At 43.9% G+C, this 15,511-nt stretch overlaps 1 protein-coding gene across 3 annotated transcripts in view; it reads right to left on the bottom strand.

The window, feature by feature from the left end:
• The window catches only part of Gcnt1 (glucosaminyl (N-acetyl) transferase 1), a 33,290-nt gene extending 18,038 nt beyond the window's left edge, over positions 1-15,252 (bottom strand). Inside the window, exon 1 of one of the 3 annotated variants that reach the window (XM_028770158.1) lies at positions 15,205-15,252. The gene's annotated coding sequence lies outside the window, so the exon portion shown is untranslated. Of the gene's footprint in view, positions 1-9,487; positions 9,530-14,664; positions 14,772-15,204 lie in introns of those variants that run through there. The other 2 variants (XM_028770159.1, XM_028770160.1) reach the window with 2 other exon arrangements.
• Between the last annotated feature and the right edge of the window lie 259 nt (positions 15,253-15,511).

The raw sequence follows: 15,511 nt of genomic DNA, 5'->3' as shown, positions 1-15,511 counted from the left end.
GTAGCCAAATTAGTGCAGGACAGCAGCACGTATCTGTCGGTCTACCATTCATCTGTCTGTCTATCCACCTACCTACCTCTTTGTAGTGCTGGGGCTCAAGCCCAAAGCAGCCTTACTCATGCTAGGCAAAGACAATATACTGAACTGAACTACACTCAGTCCCAAAGCACATAACTCAGAAGCATATTTTAAGTGACTTTTACTCAGACACTGGAAGGAATTGTTAATAGAACACAGGTAGGTAGGAAGTAAGGTTATTCTCAGGGGGAAAAGGACAGACAGCTCTACTTCCATGGTGTAAGAGTTTAGAGAGGAGCTGGGGTTGTAGCTCAGCAATAGGTGTGCCTGCCTAGCATGTACAAGGCTTGGGGTTCAATCACCAGCACCTGTTAAAAAAGAAGGGAAGGAAGGAAGGAGGGAAGGAGGGAAGGAAGGGAGGAGGGGAGGAGGGGAGGAGGGAAGGAAGGAAGGAAGGAAGGAAGGAAGGAAGGAAGGAAGGAAGGAAAAAAATGAAAACAGAACTTCAGATTTGCTCTGAACAAAGATTGCAGAATCCTTGTCTCAAAGGTTGCTCTGCTTCCTCAGCCAAGCTGGTGTAGTATTACCCCAACATCTTGAAGTGTGAGTAACTCCGCCTTTCACAGGGATAGCCCCTCCCTCTTAGGCTGCTCAGGCAGCTGGAGAGCTGGTCAACAGACCCAACAGACTCATATCTGCTCATACATACAGAGAAAATAGTGTCTAAAAGGAATCTTCAACCTCATTATCATCACAGGCCAAAAAGCCAGAAAAGAATCTCCTGGCCGCTTCCAAGTGACAGCCTGTGGGTGTCTTACGTCTATTCCTCTTTTCTGAATGCCCCAGTATGTTATTCTATAAGTGTAACTATGGCAGCACAGTTTGACAGAAACAAATACTCTCAGGTTCATTTTGTCCACTCCAGGTTTTTCTCACTAAGACATGAAGATAACCAGTAGCAGCTCTTCGGCAGAGATTCCTGTTGCTGTGGAAACTAAGCCAGAAGAAACTTCAGCCCATTCTGTTTGTCATGTGACAGGCCCAAGGCTCTGATCAAACCCCACCACAAATCCTCCCATCACCCCATTGCTTCCTTAGCTCCAGAAATTCAAACACCGTTTGAGAGGCTGCCTCCAAGTTTCATACCTTTGGTTTGGTAAATGTGATTATTGACATACTCTTCATTCTGAATGACAGTACAAGGCTACTTATTAGCAATGACAAGAGCTCTTTTCCTATTTGCTCCTGGCATGTTAGAAATCTCAGCTCACTGTCTTCCCCATGGTCCCTCCCATGAATCACATGGGCACTGCATCCTTGAAGCCCTTCACTCACTATTAGAAGACACTGGGCCAAAAGAGGTGAAGGCAAGGAGAAATGTATATAAACTAACTTCCCACTTCCTAACAGACAGTAGGAACCTTAACCCCTTTTGAGTGTTAAGTTTCCTCATCTAAAAATAGAGATCATGGGGCTGAGGCTAGCATGCTTTGACTATGCATGTAGGGCAGCCTCTTCAATGCTTTTCTGTTCAATGAATCTGCCTCCAGACAAAGAAACTCAAGTTCTGTACCCACATGGCCCAAGTTGCAGTGGGTCAGGGAGTCAAGGAACAGAGCAGGAATCCAAAGCACCCACTGTTGGCTTCTACAAGAAAGGGCATTCATAAAGAACCCCCAAACCTCAGGCCTCCTCTTTGGGTAGAGTTCTCATCCTACTTGGGGATTATCCCACTGTTTCTACACTTTAAAGTTAGAAAGGGAGAGTGGTGAATTTGGTCAGAGGTGCCAAATTCCTGAGTGTTAGTGTTCTTAGCTGCTCCTTAGCAGGTTCACAAGGGTCAGGGCTGGAGAGGTTGTCTGCTGTGTCTTAGGCCTGCTGGGAATGGGGACAGTGGTGTAAGCTTAAATCAAATTATCTACTTCTCATAATGCATGGCTTTGAATTTGATGTGCATCTGAAGATGAATGCAAAAATGTCCAAAACTATGGATTCGTTTGCTTCCTCCTTCCCATCCTCCTCCTCTTCTTCCTCCCCCTCCTCTTCTTTCTTCTTTCACCTCCTCCTATTCTCATTTTCTTTTTGTTTTTGAGACAGAGTTTGTTTGAGATCCACCTGCCTCTGTCTCTGCCCCTGCCCCTGCCCCTGCCCCTGCCCCTGCCCCTGCCCCTGCCCCTGCTCCTGCCCCTGCCTCCCAAGCACTTGGATTAAAGGCATTACCATCCCCACCACTTAGAGGAATGGTTACATTAGTAATGAGCAAGAGTTTCATATGCATTCTCATTTAGTCCTCATCATAACCCTCTGAGTAGCCATTTTTGTTCTCCAGGACCTTGTGATCATCTGCTCTAGTTTAGCAACAGTCAGGGATGAGGAAGGGCCGACACTCTGGACAGAGACCAAAACACAGGCTTTATTTATAGCCAGGAACCACACAGCAGGCAATCATTAATGGCTCCCTGTGTGTCCCCTAGATTTCCACATACTCCCCACTCCCTACTCCAGTCTTCCTGCAGGTTGGATATCATAAACTCTCCTATGAAGAGTATCATCCCCAAGCCCCTAGAGGCTTCTTCATGACCTGGCCTCTGCATATGACTTTATATTGCTTCAAAATCCAACTGGGAAACGTCACCCACCATGTTCACTTTTAGATACAGTTGTTAAATTTAAAACCATCTCCAAAGGCCAGGTGGTGGTGGCGCACGCCTTTAATCCCAGCACTTGGGAGGCAGAGGCAGGCAGATTTCTGAGTTCGAGGCCAGCCTGATCTACAGAGTGAGGTCCAGGACAGCCAGGGCTACATAGAGAAACCCCATCTCAAAAAAACAAAACAAAAACAAACAAACAAACAAACAAAAACCCTATCTCCAAAACCAAGCATTTCTCAATGTAATGACATCTTAAAATGTTCCTGAGACGAAATCATAATTAGTTATTATATTCTAATATGATCATTAAAAAAAGTATACAGGTAAATATATCAAACATGCACAATGAAAAAAAAAAGGTGGGAAGCACATACTCAAAATTATTCAGTGAGCACCTTTTTTTCCCTATAGAGGAATTTTATTTGAGTTAAATAATTTAATTAAAATTAAATTTATATTTGCATTTTAGATTTTCATTCCAGCGTTTTGCTTTTTAATTATAAACTATGCTAGGCAATTAAGGCCTTTAATCCCAGCACTTGGGACGCAGAGGCTTGTGGATCTCCAAGTTCCAGGCCAGCCTAGTCTACTGAATGAGTTCCAGGCCAGCTTGGTCTACAGAGTGAGTTCCAGTATAGCCAAGGCTACACAGAGAAACCCTGTATCAAAAAACCAAAACAAAACAGAAAATTACCAAGAGGCAGAAGGATCTGTGTGAGTTTAAGGGCAGCCTAGACTACATAGCAAGTTCTGGGACAGCCAGGGCTACACTGACAGACCCTGTCTCAAAAAACAAAACAACAAAAATTATAGACTGAGATATGGAAGACATCAGTCAAGCCAGTCAACATTCCAGCATGGATGAAGAAGGAATTCATTGATTCAAGCCATTGATGCTAACTAGAGGAGTCTGGTGGGTTGTCCATGCTCCAATGGTTCCACAGCCATGAGGTCTGAATAGCAGGGATTTTGGATCCAGTGAGTTACATTTGTTTTAAAAGAGGAAAGGGAGAGGTCACTAAAGTTGAATTCTGGGGGTAGAGGGTGGGGGCTCTGGAGGTGAGGACTGGGGAATGCACATGATCAAAATACATAGTACACATGTGTAAAATTCTCAAAGAAGGAAGTTTTAAATTTTTAAACAGGAATCAATACTCCAACATAAGCCCCAGTACAAATATTCACAAAGCACCATGATATATTCTCAAAAACAAATTCACAATGGTACCATTTCATATTTTTCAGATTCACTCCATTTGGAGGGTTGCAGGGTATCCAACCGAGGGTCTTGCATACGACAGGCAAGGCCACTGAGCCTTCCCTGGCCCCGGGTTCACACTTCTCTACTGCTTTCCATAAGTACCTGTGAATGTTACAGACTCTCCTATTTGCTCACACTAACAGGCTGTGGGCATTATCTTCTGCCTTTTTCATTTCCTGGATATCAAGAATCTTTACTGTTTACACCACAACTTGTGTCTTGGAGCTGAATTTGGGTAATTCCAAATTACACTGTTATGAGCATTTGCTATAAATATCTTAGTACACTTCTAGCTTTGCTTTCTTTTAAAGGATTTCTTTGGAATTCCCAGGAAAAGCATTCCTATACCAGTATTTATAAATCTCTGTACACCTTGAATGCTTTCCAAATGAACCATAAGTTACATAGTACCACTTCATCTGCAACGTTCTGAAATTATTTTAACTCCACGAAACACATGCATAGACTCTAAGACATTTGTCGCCGTTTCAGCTGTGATGCGGTAGGTCCCTCACCAAGGTTCCCTTCCGTATTCTTCACAATCAGATATGGCTTCAATACTTTCTCTTGAGTTTGCTCACAAATGAGGAACAGGAGAATCTGATCACAATGACCTCTGGAGCCAGCCAGACACAGCCGGATCCCTGGAAACCATCACTTAAGTAATAATTCAGACTCCAGATAGGCCTTAAGGTCTCTACGCTGCAGTGTCTACTTTCAAAAAATTTTAAGGGGCATGTGGGGAAAAAAAAAAGAAATTTAAATGTATTTCTTTCACAGGTCTAGCTATGTAATGCAGGCTAGCCTCAACCCCCAACATTCAGGGGTGAGAAGAAGACATGGGAGGGGCGATATCTTCCTCTATCACCCTCTCTCTTACCTCACTGCCTAAGACACGGTCTCTCAGGGAAACAGAAGTTCACCATTTGGCTAGGCTTGCTGGCCAGTGAGTTCCTAGGTCCCTTAGTCTCTGTTCTCTACTGCTGTGAATACAGGCATATGCAGCTTTGACATGGGTGCTGGGGTTGTGAACTTGGGTCCACTCTTAGCCACTGAACCATCTCTCCAACCCAGAGAAAACCCTTTCTTTTTCCAGCATGCTACCAGATACTCCAATGTAATTCAAAGTTACTATGAAATTCTTCAGTGTATTCAATTATAATTCCACACTGAGCACCTTACTCAAAACAGACTCCAGGTTCCAAATATAAAATAAATAATTCATAGGACCAGCTCTCAAGGAACTCACAGTGTTTATTTGCTAAGCCTTCTAGAGAAAATTGCAGACTTCATAAGGGTAATTAAACATTATTTTTGGAACAATGTGTCATTGTAAAACTGAAAAGAACTTTGGAGAACAGAGTCCCAGGCATAGTTACTGGGTCTTTTGGGTGTGGGTACATACTGCTGTCCTGTAATTTAAGAAAAATGTTGCCATAAAGAAACAAGGTTCTATGCTTCTGGGTTTATTTCTTAGTCCTTCAGATAATAAGGCAAACATTTAAAGCCAGAAACACATAACAGCATTTCACCAACTTACATGTCCAGAATCCTAAAGAAAAAAAGTTGTTCTAGTTTAAAGATCCAAGTGCTGATTTAATTGATGAGAAAAGAGACCATGAAGGTCTAAATGACTTTTTTTCTGCTTGTTTGCTTTGTAAAGAGGGGCTCCTTTTTTCGCCATGGCTGGATTTTAGAGACCAAGCTGGCTTCGAACTCAGATATCTCTTAGCCTCTGACTTCAAATGTTGGCATTAAAGGCATGCACAACCACACCCAGTTCTAAATGGCTTTCTAAAGGTCATGATGGTGTGGGATGTAGAGGCTACACCCAGCCTGGACCGTGTCCTTCCACACTCCTCTCCACGGTCACCGCTTAGTTCTGCACTTTGGGAGGAATGAAATCTGACATTTTCTTGCGGTCATTATCATTCAAATATGGCTTCTCTTCCTACATTCCCTTTTCAATTCAGATAACTTTTACTATCAACAACAAATAATTCTGTACTGGTCAACTAGGCTATTCAAAGATAAATTAATAGAATTCATTTTTGACATAAAATATTAATGGCCATGATCAATCTATCAATCTTTATTATAATGTAAACTTCTTATGTATCTATTTTTAAGGTACACATTTGTGTGTGTGCATGTGCGTGTTGCATGTGAGTGTGTATGTGTGTGTGCATGTGAGTATAGGGACTCAGAGAGGCTAGAGGCATCTGATTTCCTGGAACTAGAGTTTCAGACCATCTATCATAAGCTACTTTGCATAGGTGCTGGGAATTGAACTATGTCCTCTGCAAATGCAGTAACCACTGAGCAATCCTTCTAGACCACTACTAACTTCCTGTTTGTTTCAAAATCATGTCTACCGAAGAAGAGCTCCCCTCACAATGGGAGTGATTTAGCACAAAGGACACACTTCTTCTAAATGTTAGAGATACCTATGACACTAAATAAAACACTTGATGTTAACGACAATTGTGTAAGTTTGTTTTAATTTTTTATTATTATTTTATGTATATGAGTGTTTTGCCTGCATAATGTCTGTGTACCACATGCATGGTGGTACCTGAGGAGGAGTTGAGCTTCCAGGTAGATGCTGGGAATTAAAACCAGGTCATTTGCAAAAACAAGTGCTTGTAACTACTGACCAAGTTCTCCAGCCCCATCTTTTTGCTTTTTTTTTTTCTTAATGCATTTTTTGGCTACACTTTATATGATCATTACATTTTATATAATTTACTTCAAAAATATTTTATCAGAAAGATAAAATTTATATCAATAGTAAATATTTGTCAAGCATACCTGAGGTCCTGTGTTTGATCCCTGCATAAAAAAGAGTACAAAAGTACAAAAGAGTACAAGAGTACAAAAGAGTACAAAAGTATACACACACACACACACACACATACACAGACTCACACACATGCACACACACACACAGAGACAGACATACACACATGCACACACACACACGCACACAGACTCTCACACACACACACATGCACACACACACATGCACACACACAGAGACAGACATACGCACACACATGCACACACACAGACACACACACACACACATACACACACACAGACACACACACACACATGCATGCACACACACGCACACACAGAGACAGACATACATACATGCACACACACACACAGACTCACACACACACATACACATGCATGCACACACACGCACACACAGACTCACACACACACACACAGACTCACACACACACACATGCACGCACACACACGCACACACAGAGACAGACATACATACATGCACACACACACACACAGACTCACACACATGCACACACACACACATACACACACACACACGCACATGCACACATGCACACAGGCTATATGACATACTTAAGTGTAGGTTTCCACCTACAGCCTGTGGTATATGAGAACTAAGGCTCATGCAGTTTTAGGAAAGGCCACATGGTAACTACAACAAGGCTTCCTAAGTCCTAATGGTTCTATTACCCAGGGAAAGGAAGAAGACTTCACTCCCACTGGCAAATTCCATCTTACAAATTAATAAATTGAGCTCTTATGCTCCAACTGTTGAAGGTTAGACATACATACCGACAATTCTACATTCCCCTTACAACGACAAAGCAAGCAAACCTGGCTAGTGAGACAGTACCCTAGACACATTCCTATGTCCAGTGGCTGATTCCAGAAAATTCTTGACTACCTGACTCCAGCTGAATCCTACAGCTGACCTTTCACAGAAGGCTTAGTCAGAGCCTGCACTGATAACAGCACTGACCTGAGACTTGCTTGTCAATGTTTACTTTTACCTGTTCTCACACTGCTGTCCAGAGAGCAAGACCCCTCACCGATGGGCTTAAGAAAGCAAGCAAAATGGCTTAGGCTGATTCTCAACAACAGCATGTGACCACCATGTGACAAAAGTAGTAGCTAATAGAATAAGATATCACATCACCAGATGTTTAAGTCATTGTAACATTGCCATATGTTTACATGGGAAGTTTTTATGTTACTTTTGGGCAGAGCTAGGGATCAAACTTGAGGTCTTCCACATGCTAGCAAGTATCCTACTGAGTGATACTCCCACCCTATAAATACACTCTAGTTGGCAAATAATTTCATTTATAAGCACAATGAGATACACGAGAGATTATACATGTGTAATATATTATATATTATATTAGATATATTACTATATACAATGCTATATAATATATGTTATATATTCCAGGAAAAAACAGTGTACCAATCACTCTTCACAGTCTGGCACTATGTGTGTACATGTTCACATGTAAGGATAGGCAGGTACACAGACATGTACTTACATATGCATGTAGAAACCAGGTCAATCTTAGGTATCTTTCAGTCAGTCAGTCCCCTGCTTCCTTTTTTGAGGCAGAGTATCTCACTGAACCTCAAGTACGGATGCAGATTCTGCCCAGCAAGCTCCTTGGATCCACTGATTCCTCCCCGCCCCCAACCCCACTGCCTTGATTATAAGCCTGAGGCATCAAGGTAGAGTGCTTCTGTCAGGGTCAGTATAGTACTTGCTCAACAAGCATGAAGACCTGAGTTCCACCCCCAGAAACCATGTTAAGAAAAAGAACAAGAGGAGGAGAAAGAAGAGGAAGAAGAGGAAGAAGAGAAAGCTAGACATAGTGACACACATTTGTAATCTCAGCACTGAGAAGAGACAAGCAGATCTCTGGGGCTCCTTGGACAGCTAGCCTAGCCAAATCTAACCTAGCCTTATCACCAAGCACTAGATCAATAACAAACTATATCTCAACTATCTAAGTGTAGCCAGGCAGTGGTGGTATACGCCTTTAATCTCAGCCTTCTGGAATCAGATGCAGCAGAATCATTTGAGTTCTGAGCTCAAAGCCAGCCTGGTCTACAGAATGAGTTCTAGGGCAGCCAGAGCTATACCAAAAAAAAAAAAAAAAAACCACCAACAACAAAAAATCCTGAATCAAAAAATCAAAACAAACAATAACAAAAAATTTAAATGTAGTTTCTAAGGAATGGCACTCAAGACTGTCCTTTGGCAATCTTGGCAAAATTGCTAAGATCCATGTAAGGTGTAACTGACATTAAGTCACCCAAGCAGGAAGCAGGGCTCAATGTAGGGCAGACACTCAGCTAAACATGGTCACCACAGCAGCTCACGAAGTTCTGTCAGAGATCACTACTGGAATTTAAGCACAGGAGTTGACAGACACAGAGGTTCTTAGAGGAAGACTACAAATAGATCCAAGATTGGGTGTGGGCTTCTTAAGGGAGAGTGGTACTTCCTTGTCTTTACAGTAACCATAGACAAGCTTTTGGTGGCATATGAAGTAACTTATCAAACGGTTCACTGTTTACAAAATGACGTAGGAAAAAGCCCTAGATTACCATGTTAGCTGGAAGCTAAGAAGTTCACAGTGTAAACAAAAGTCTGTGACTAGTCCAGAAAGTGTCCAAAGAGTGAGGCCACAACCTAGGTCCAGAAAGGACTGAGGCCATTCTCTGGTCCACCCACATTTCTTACCCCTCACTGGTGTTCCCACTGGCTCATCAAGACAGACTTAGGTGGGACCCTGCAGTCTCTCATTGGCCCCACCTTTGGTGAGCAGGGTTTCTGGTCACCTCTTCGCAGGACAAATTAACTCAATAGCACTGAACACCATTCTGAACGGTTTTTCCTAGAGCTCAGTCATGGACTTTGGCACCAGAAAATACTCCAGCAGGCTGGACTGCAGTTCAGTAGAAGAGTGCTTGTCTTTCGTGGGCCCAATCCCTAGCACAGCAAAATTAATATTTTTAAAAAGAAGAAGCTTTAAAAACATACACTAGTTCAAGAAATAAATACACTACTTCAGAAACAAACTCAGCTAATGGTCTTACTTCTTTCTTTTGTGCAAATTGAGATGAAGTTTGAGTCCCAGATACAAAGCATCTTCATCCATCCTCCCCCCTCCCACCACCCCTGCCCCACTGTCCTTGTCTCTGGAATTTGGTCCCACCCTCTATTTCCCCATACTTTATTAGCCACTTATCTACCAGATGTTTCCAGGAACAAACAATGTCTCCCAGCTCAATTCTGACCAGACCAAAACAAAACAAAACAAAACAAAACAAAAAACCCAAAAGCAAACAACCCCGGAAACCACAGACGCCAGGTTTTCTGCCTAGCCTGCATGTGTACCCGGTTCCTTATGAACAGCAGTCGTAACTGGCCTCTTTCCCAGCACAAGGAATGGTCCTTAGCTGCTGGAAAAGACTTTTCCTCTCTGTGAAGGCTTTAATACCCAGGTCTGCAGACTCTTCCAAGGTCTACAGACACTGCCATCCCAGATCTTCCTAGTTGCCGGCTCCTCTGCTCCATTTGGTTGTTTCACAAGCAAAACAGCTCCCGAGGGAAATTACCTTCTCTCCCTAACCTGGTGCCAACCTCATCCTGCCCTTCCACCTACCTCTACCCCTACACTGGTGCTTCCAGCACCATAAATGCTTTCCCTATCCCCACCCCCACTCAGATGTTCACACCACAAACTTCTGAGTCATCTTGTCCCCCCACCCCCACCGCCCCGTCAGCAGTATTAGTTAATCTCCACTCTATTTCTGATTTCAGCCACAAACCAAGTCTCATTGTCTCTGTTATTATATTTCATCCATCACACTATCCTTGGGTGACTGTAGGGGCACTGGGTGGCACTGGCCTGGGTGGCTGCACATGACTGCACAGGCTGAGCCATATGTCTGGATGAGGAGCTGAAGCCTTTGGTGCTGCTCTCTCTGGGGGTAAAAAGGAGTTTCTCACACTGGTGCCCCACAAGGGCACCACAAGTCTCAGCAGTACCCACTCCTCAAACAGCACTCTGCACAGTGGCAGGATGACCATTTGAAAACCCACGAGTGGGTATGACTACTACCATCATATCCAAGATCCTACAAATGACCCAAAGCCTTCATCCCAGCCATTTTCCTCTTGAGTGCAACATTCTTCTCTTAGAAACCCATCTCCTAACTTATCTGGTTGATTCCTGTTCACTTTTTGGGTATGTTAAATATCAAACACAACTTACAGTGAAAGAGACCTTCCAGGTCTCCCCTAAACCATGCAAGGGGCCCTTGCTCAACAAACAACACCCCATCCTTTTCAACAAACACTGCCACTTAGGATTAGGATAACCTGTGACTGGGTGCTTGTCTGCCTTTCTCTAGCCAACAGACTCAAGGATGCAGTGAAGAACTGCAGAGCCATTCATTCAGTCATGGTCGCAGCTGGAGGCCCAGAACCAACAACACCTGTCAGCAAACAGCTGTTCAGTGAACTCCTGATTGAACAAGCAATGAAGGTACCCAGAACCCCAAGGAATGAGGGCTACTACTACTACTACTCACACACACACACACACACACACACACACACACACACACACAAAATTGAACCATGGGGGGGATTTCTTTGGAATTTCCTAATTGGATGGAAAATTACAGATCAATGACTCACGTAGGGGGGACAAAGCCCACAGGAGGTGTACCTGCCTAGGTGGAGCAAAGCCCTGGGTTTGATCCCCTCCTGGCACAGAGAAAAGCAAAAACAAGAGACTCCAGTGTTCGGTGGTAGCACCACTGCATTTGGGAGATTTGCTATTGAGGGTTACCATCCTCCATTTAGCTATGGACAGAGAGCTTTAATGGAGCCAACGTCACTTGATACACAACCTGTGAGTCCATCACATGGGGCCCCTTAAATACTCTGTTGCCACCAGCCTACGTTTTTTACATTTTAAACAAACAAACAAACAATCTCCCAAATTATGTATCTAGTTCTGAGTTCTACAAATTAATTTCTGAAGGGGCCAACTCCAACCGACTCCTGGATAAGAATTCACCTTTCATAGCCTGGGCTATGCTGTTAGTTCCCTGAGCTTATTGCTCTAAGGCCTACAATTCCTTTCCATATCAGTTATTACGGGTATTTTAAGGTACTCTTTCCCTTAATTTTTGGGTTCTCAGACTACAGAAATGCACAGCAGAATGCTGTTGGCTAAAGGTTGATTTTCTTCTACCATATGGGAGCCCGGGATTGAAGTCAGGCAGTCGGGCTTGGCAGCAGACATCTCTTCCTGCTGAGCCACCACAATGGCTTTATTCACACTGAGTCTCAGCTGATCTTGTGTGTTTGTTGAAGAAGGGTCTCTAGGTAGCCCAGGAGAACCTTGAACCATTAATCTGTCTATTCCAGCCTCTTGAGAACTAGAGTTAAAGGTGTGCACTCGGTATTCTTGTTTAGTTTTCTTTGGGGCTGTTACTTCAGACTGTCAACTTTCTCTATTCAATGTGCACCGCCAGTAGATACTTCTCTAACTTCAAATAGCTGAAAGAAAAAATAAGTATATTAAAAGAAATATCAAAATTAGTTTACTATTCCTTTTTTAAAAGATTTATTTATTTATCTATTTATTTATTTTAGTGCCTATGTGCTCATGTCTGTGTGTGTTTATAACTTTGTGCCTGTGCATGCAGCTAACGAAAGAAAACCTGAAGAGGGCATAGGACCCTTTGAAGCTGGTCTTACAGTCACTTGTGAGCTGTTCAACACTGGTTCTGGAAACTGAATTCTGATTCTCTGTAAGAGCAGCAACTGCCCTTTTAACCACTGATGGATCTCCCAATCCCCTAGTATTTCTTCTCCAGCTTTGAGTTTCTAATGCTAGACTCTTACCAAGTTTTACAACGGCATAAACACCTGAAATTTTTGTGGCGGTAAAACTTGGCAGGGTACAGAAACCATTTACAGGGAATAAGAACGCTGAGCTCTTTGTAATAAAAAAAAAAAGACTCATATTTTGAGGCATTTTAATTTACTGATAGCTTCTCTACTCGTTGATAGGAAGTACTTAAACCAATAGTCCACTTGATACTTAGAGCATTTCCTATGTAAACCAATTTCCACCCTCAGTGTTCTACTTTGCTCCTCAGGGAAATCCTTGGCAATGTCTGAAGCCGTATGAGTTTATTGTCACTGGAGTAGGGGAGGGTCTTAGAGCACCTGGTGGGTACAGGAATGCTGGTAAAAGTCCTATAAAGTACACAACAATCTCCTGTCACACACACACGCACATCTAGCCAGAAGCTAGGGCCACAGCTTGATGTGTACAGTACTAGCTTGCCAGGAAGAAAGCTCTGGGTTTTCTTCCCAATACCATACATATAAGGGGATTGGTGGTGCTCATCTACAATTCCAGCTCCTGGAAAGTGAGTACAGATGGATTAGAAGCTCAAAGTCATTCTCAGCTTTCACAGTGAGTTGCAGGTTGTACAGACTCCATCACAAAATGAAATCTATTTGGTCAAAAGTGTCAACAGTCCTATAAACACGTGTGACATTTGTCTCCAAAGGAAACCTGAGAGTATCAACCCGCACCTCCATCGTCAAAGCTAAGAATATAGTCCCCAGTAGTCCCCACAAGAGTATACCACACTTGCTTTACAACAACAGTCACCTGGGAACAAACACTCTTTTCAGCAGAGTTGGGTATTTGACATCCTGACCCAGAATTGTAAGCACATTGCTCGTTTATTAAGATGAATACTAGAAATAGCCTCAGGGATCCTTATCTGTCCATATACAAGGCTACATTACTCAGTGCAGTTGAAGTACTACATACTCCATAGCAAACAGCATTTGAGCCAGCCGTGCTACATATGCCTGAAATCCCAGTACTTAGGAAGCCGACCCAGACTTTGAGGCCAGCCTGAGCTATACAATGAGAACCTGTCTCGAACAAACTAATACAAAACTGCATCTGACATTCAGAAAAGACTTTCCAACAGTACTATTTTTTTTTTCTACCACATAATTTCTAAATTGGCCGTTTCTAAGAAAGCAAGGTTTCCCACCCTTAAAGCCTGAAAAAGAAAAGAAGGTGGAAGGAAGGAAGAAGCAAAGTAGAAATACCTGTAGTTTTCTTCCATCTTTCCAGAACTGAAATCTTCTTCCAATCCTCCTGCAGAGGGGCCCCTGTCTACTAACAGATAATTTACTCTGATCTTTAAAAAAAAAAACCATTTACCCCTCCTCTTCCTTTCCAGAAGACAAACCTGCCTTTCAGAACAGCTCTAAATAGGGGCAGCAGGCCAGAGGAAGAAACCATATTACTACCCCACCACCACCACCAAATTCAGGTCACAGCCCCACCCACTCTCCTTCTCAAGTCAACGCACGGGTGCTTTATAAACCCTACCTCCTCCCAGTTTGCCTCTAGCTCCATTATGTGTAACAAAACAGTTCCCTTCTGGAGTGAAAAGGAAAGATAAAGAGTACACATCAATCTGACACTTAAGTTTTTGCAGAGCCAAGTTCGTATCCTCCACAGGAGGAGGATCCTTCACAGTTGTGCGTGGGGGTGGGGGGAGAGAGAGCGCATTTTTTGTTCTGCAGTGAAAGAACTGAGACTGGGAGCAGCTGCAAGTGAGACGGACTTCTCACTCTTGAGGTGTGATGGTGCTCATCTTTAACCTTGGTAGACAGAGGCAGGAGGATCTCTCTGAGTTCGGAGCCAGATGAAAGAGAGAAGGAAAGACGAAAGAAAGAAAGAAAGAGAGAGAGAGAGAAAGAAAGAGGGAGGGGAGAGGGAGGGAGAAAAAAAGAAGAGAAAAACTAATAACTCAAGAAAAAGCAAAAACTAAAGAAGTAACGTGTCTAAGAAGAATTACCTCTTTTCGTAACAGACCTGCAGCCCAAGGCAAGAAGAAGAGCGGCGACTGCTTGGACCCCAGACTGGCAGGACTGATTGCAATCACCCTAAGGCAGTTGCCTCTGCCCCAGCGCTGGCTTCTCGGTTGGTGCTCTAACAGGGAGTCACAAACATCTCTATGGTCTCTACGATGGGCTATGGGCTTAAGAAGTTTAAGTCCTTGGCGCCCAAGACACCGCTGTAACCGTTCGCCTTTACTTTGCACGCCTGCAACCAACCCAGATTTCTAAGCCCTTACTCATTACACCAGTCCGGGAAAGAGTGGTCAGAAAGTGACTTCTAGATGCCACGTGTATCCGAGTCCCACCGAGGGACCGGAAGGAGAGTGGGAAGAGGACTCCTGCTCCATCCTAGCCCGGGATGCCCGGACCAAGCCCGGAACCTCTCTCCCTGCTCCAGCTCCACTCCCTCCTGGGCACAGCCCGTCCCGCCCGTTAAATCCGGCTCGGTGCTGTCCAACTCTGCCGGGCTACCCTACCGCTGGCCCGACCTAGGTTACCTGGAGCCTGTGCCTGCAGGGCGCACGAGAGACCGCTGGATCCGCTCGCCAAGCGGATACTGGCGCGCTCAGCCTTCTACGCTCCAGACCTCCGGGCCAGCGCCACGCCCTAGGACCCACCCTCTAAACCACGCCCCGGGCCCACCCTTGAGACCACGCCCCCGTCCCACTTCGCCCACCTGCGGCCCGGACTCGAGGTGAGGGCGCCCTCTGGGCGTTGCAGTGGTCCCGGAAGAAAGCTAGGATCTGAACTTCCTCTTGCGTCCTAAGAATTCTTGGTTTTCTGAGCCAAAGACAAGATACCTGA

The sequence above is a fragment of the Grammomys surdaster genome, unplaced genomic scaffold (assembly GCF_004785775.1).
Source record: "Grammomys surdaster isolate TR1022 unplaced genomic scaffold, NIH_TR_1.0 198, whole genome shotgun sequence".
Taxonomy (NCBI): Eukaryota; Metazoa; Chordata; class Mammalia; order Rodentia; family Muridae; genus Grammomys; species Grammomys surdaster.
Note: the sequence above shows the minus strand (reverse complement) of the source record. Positions and strands in the feature narration are given on the sequence as shown.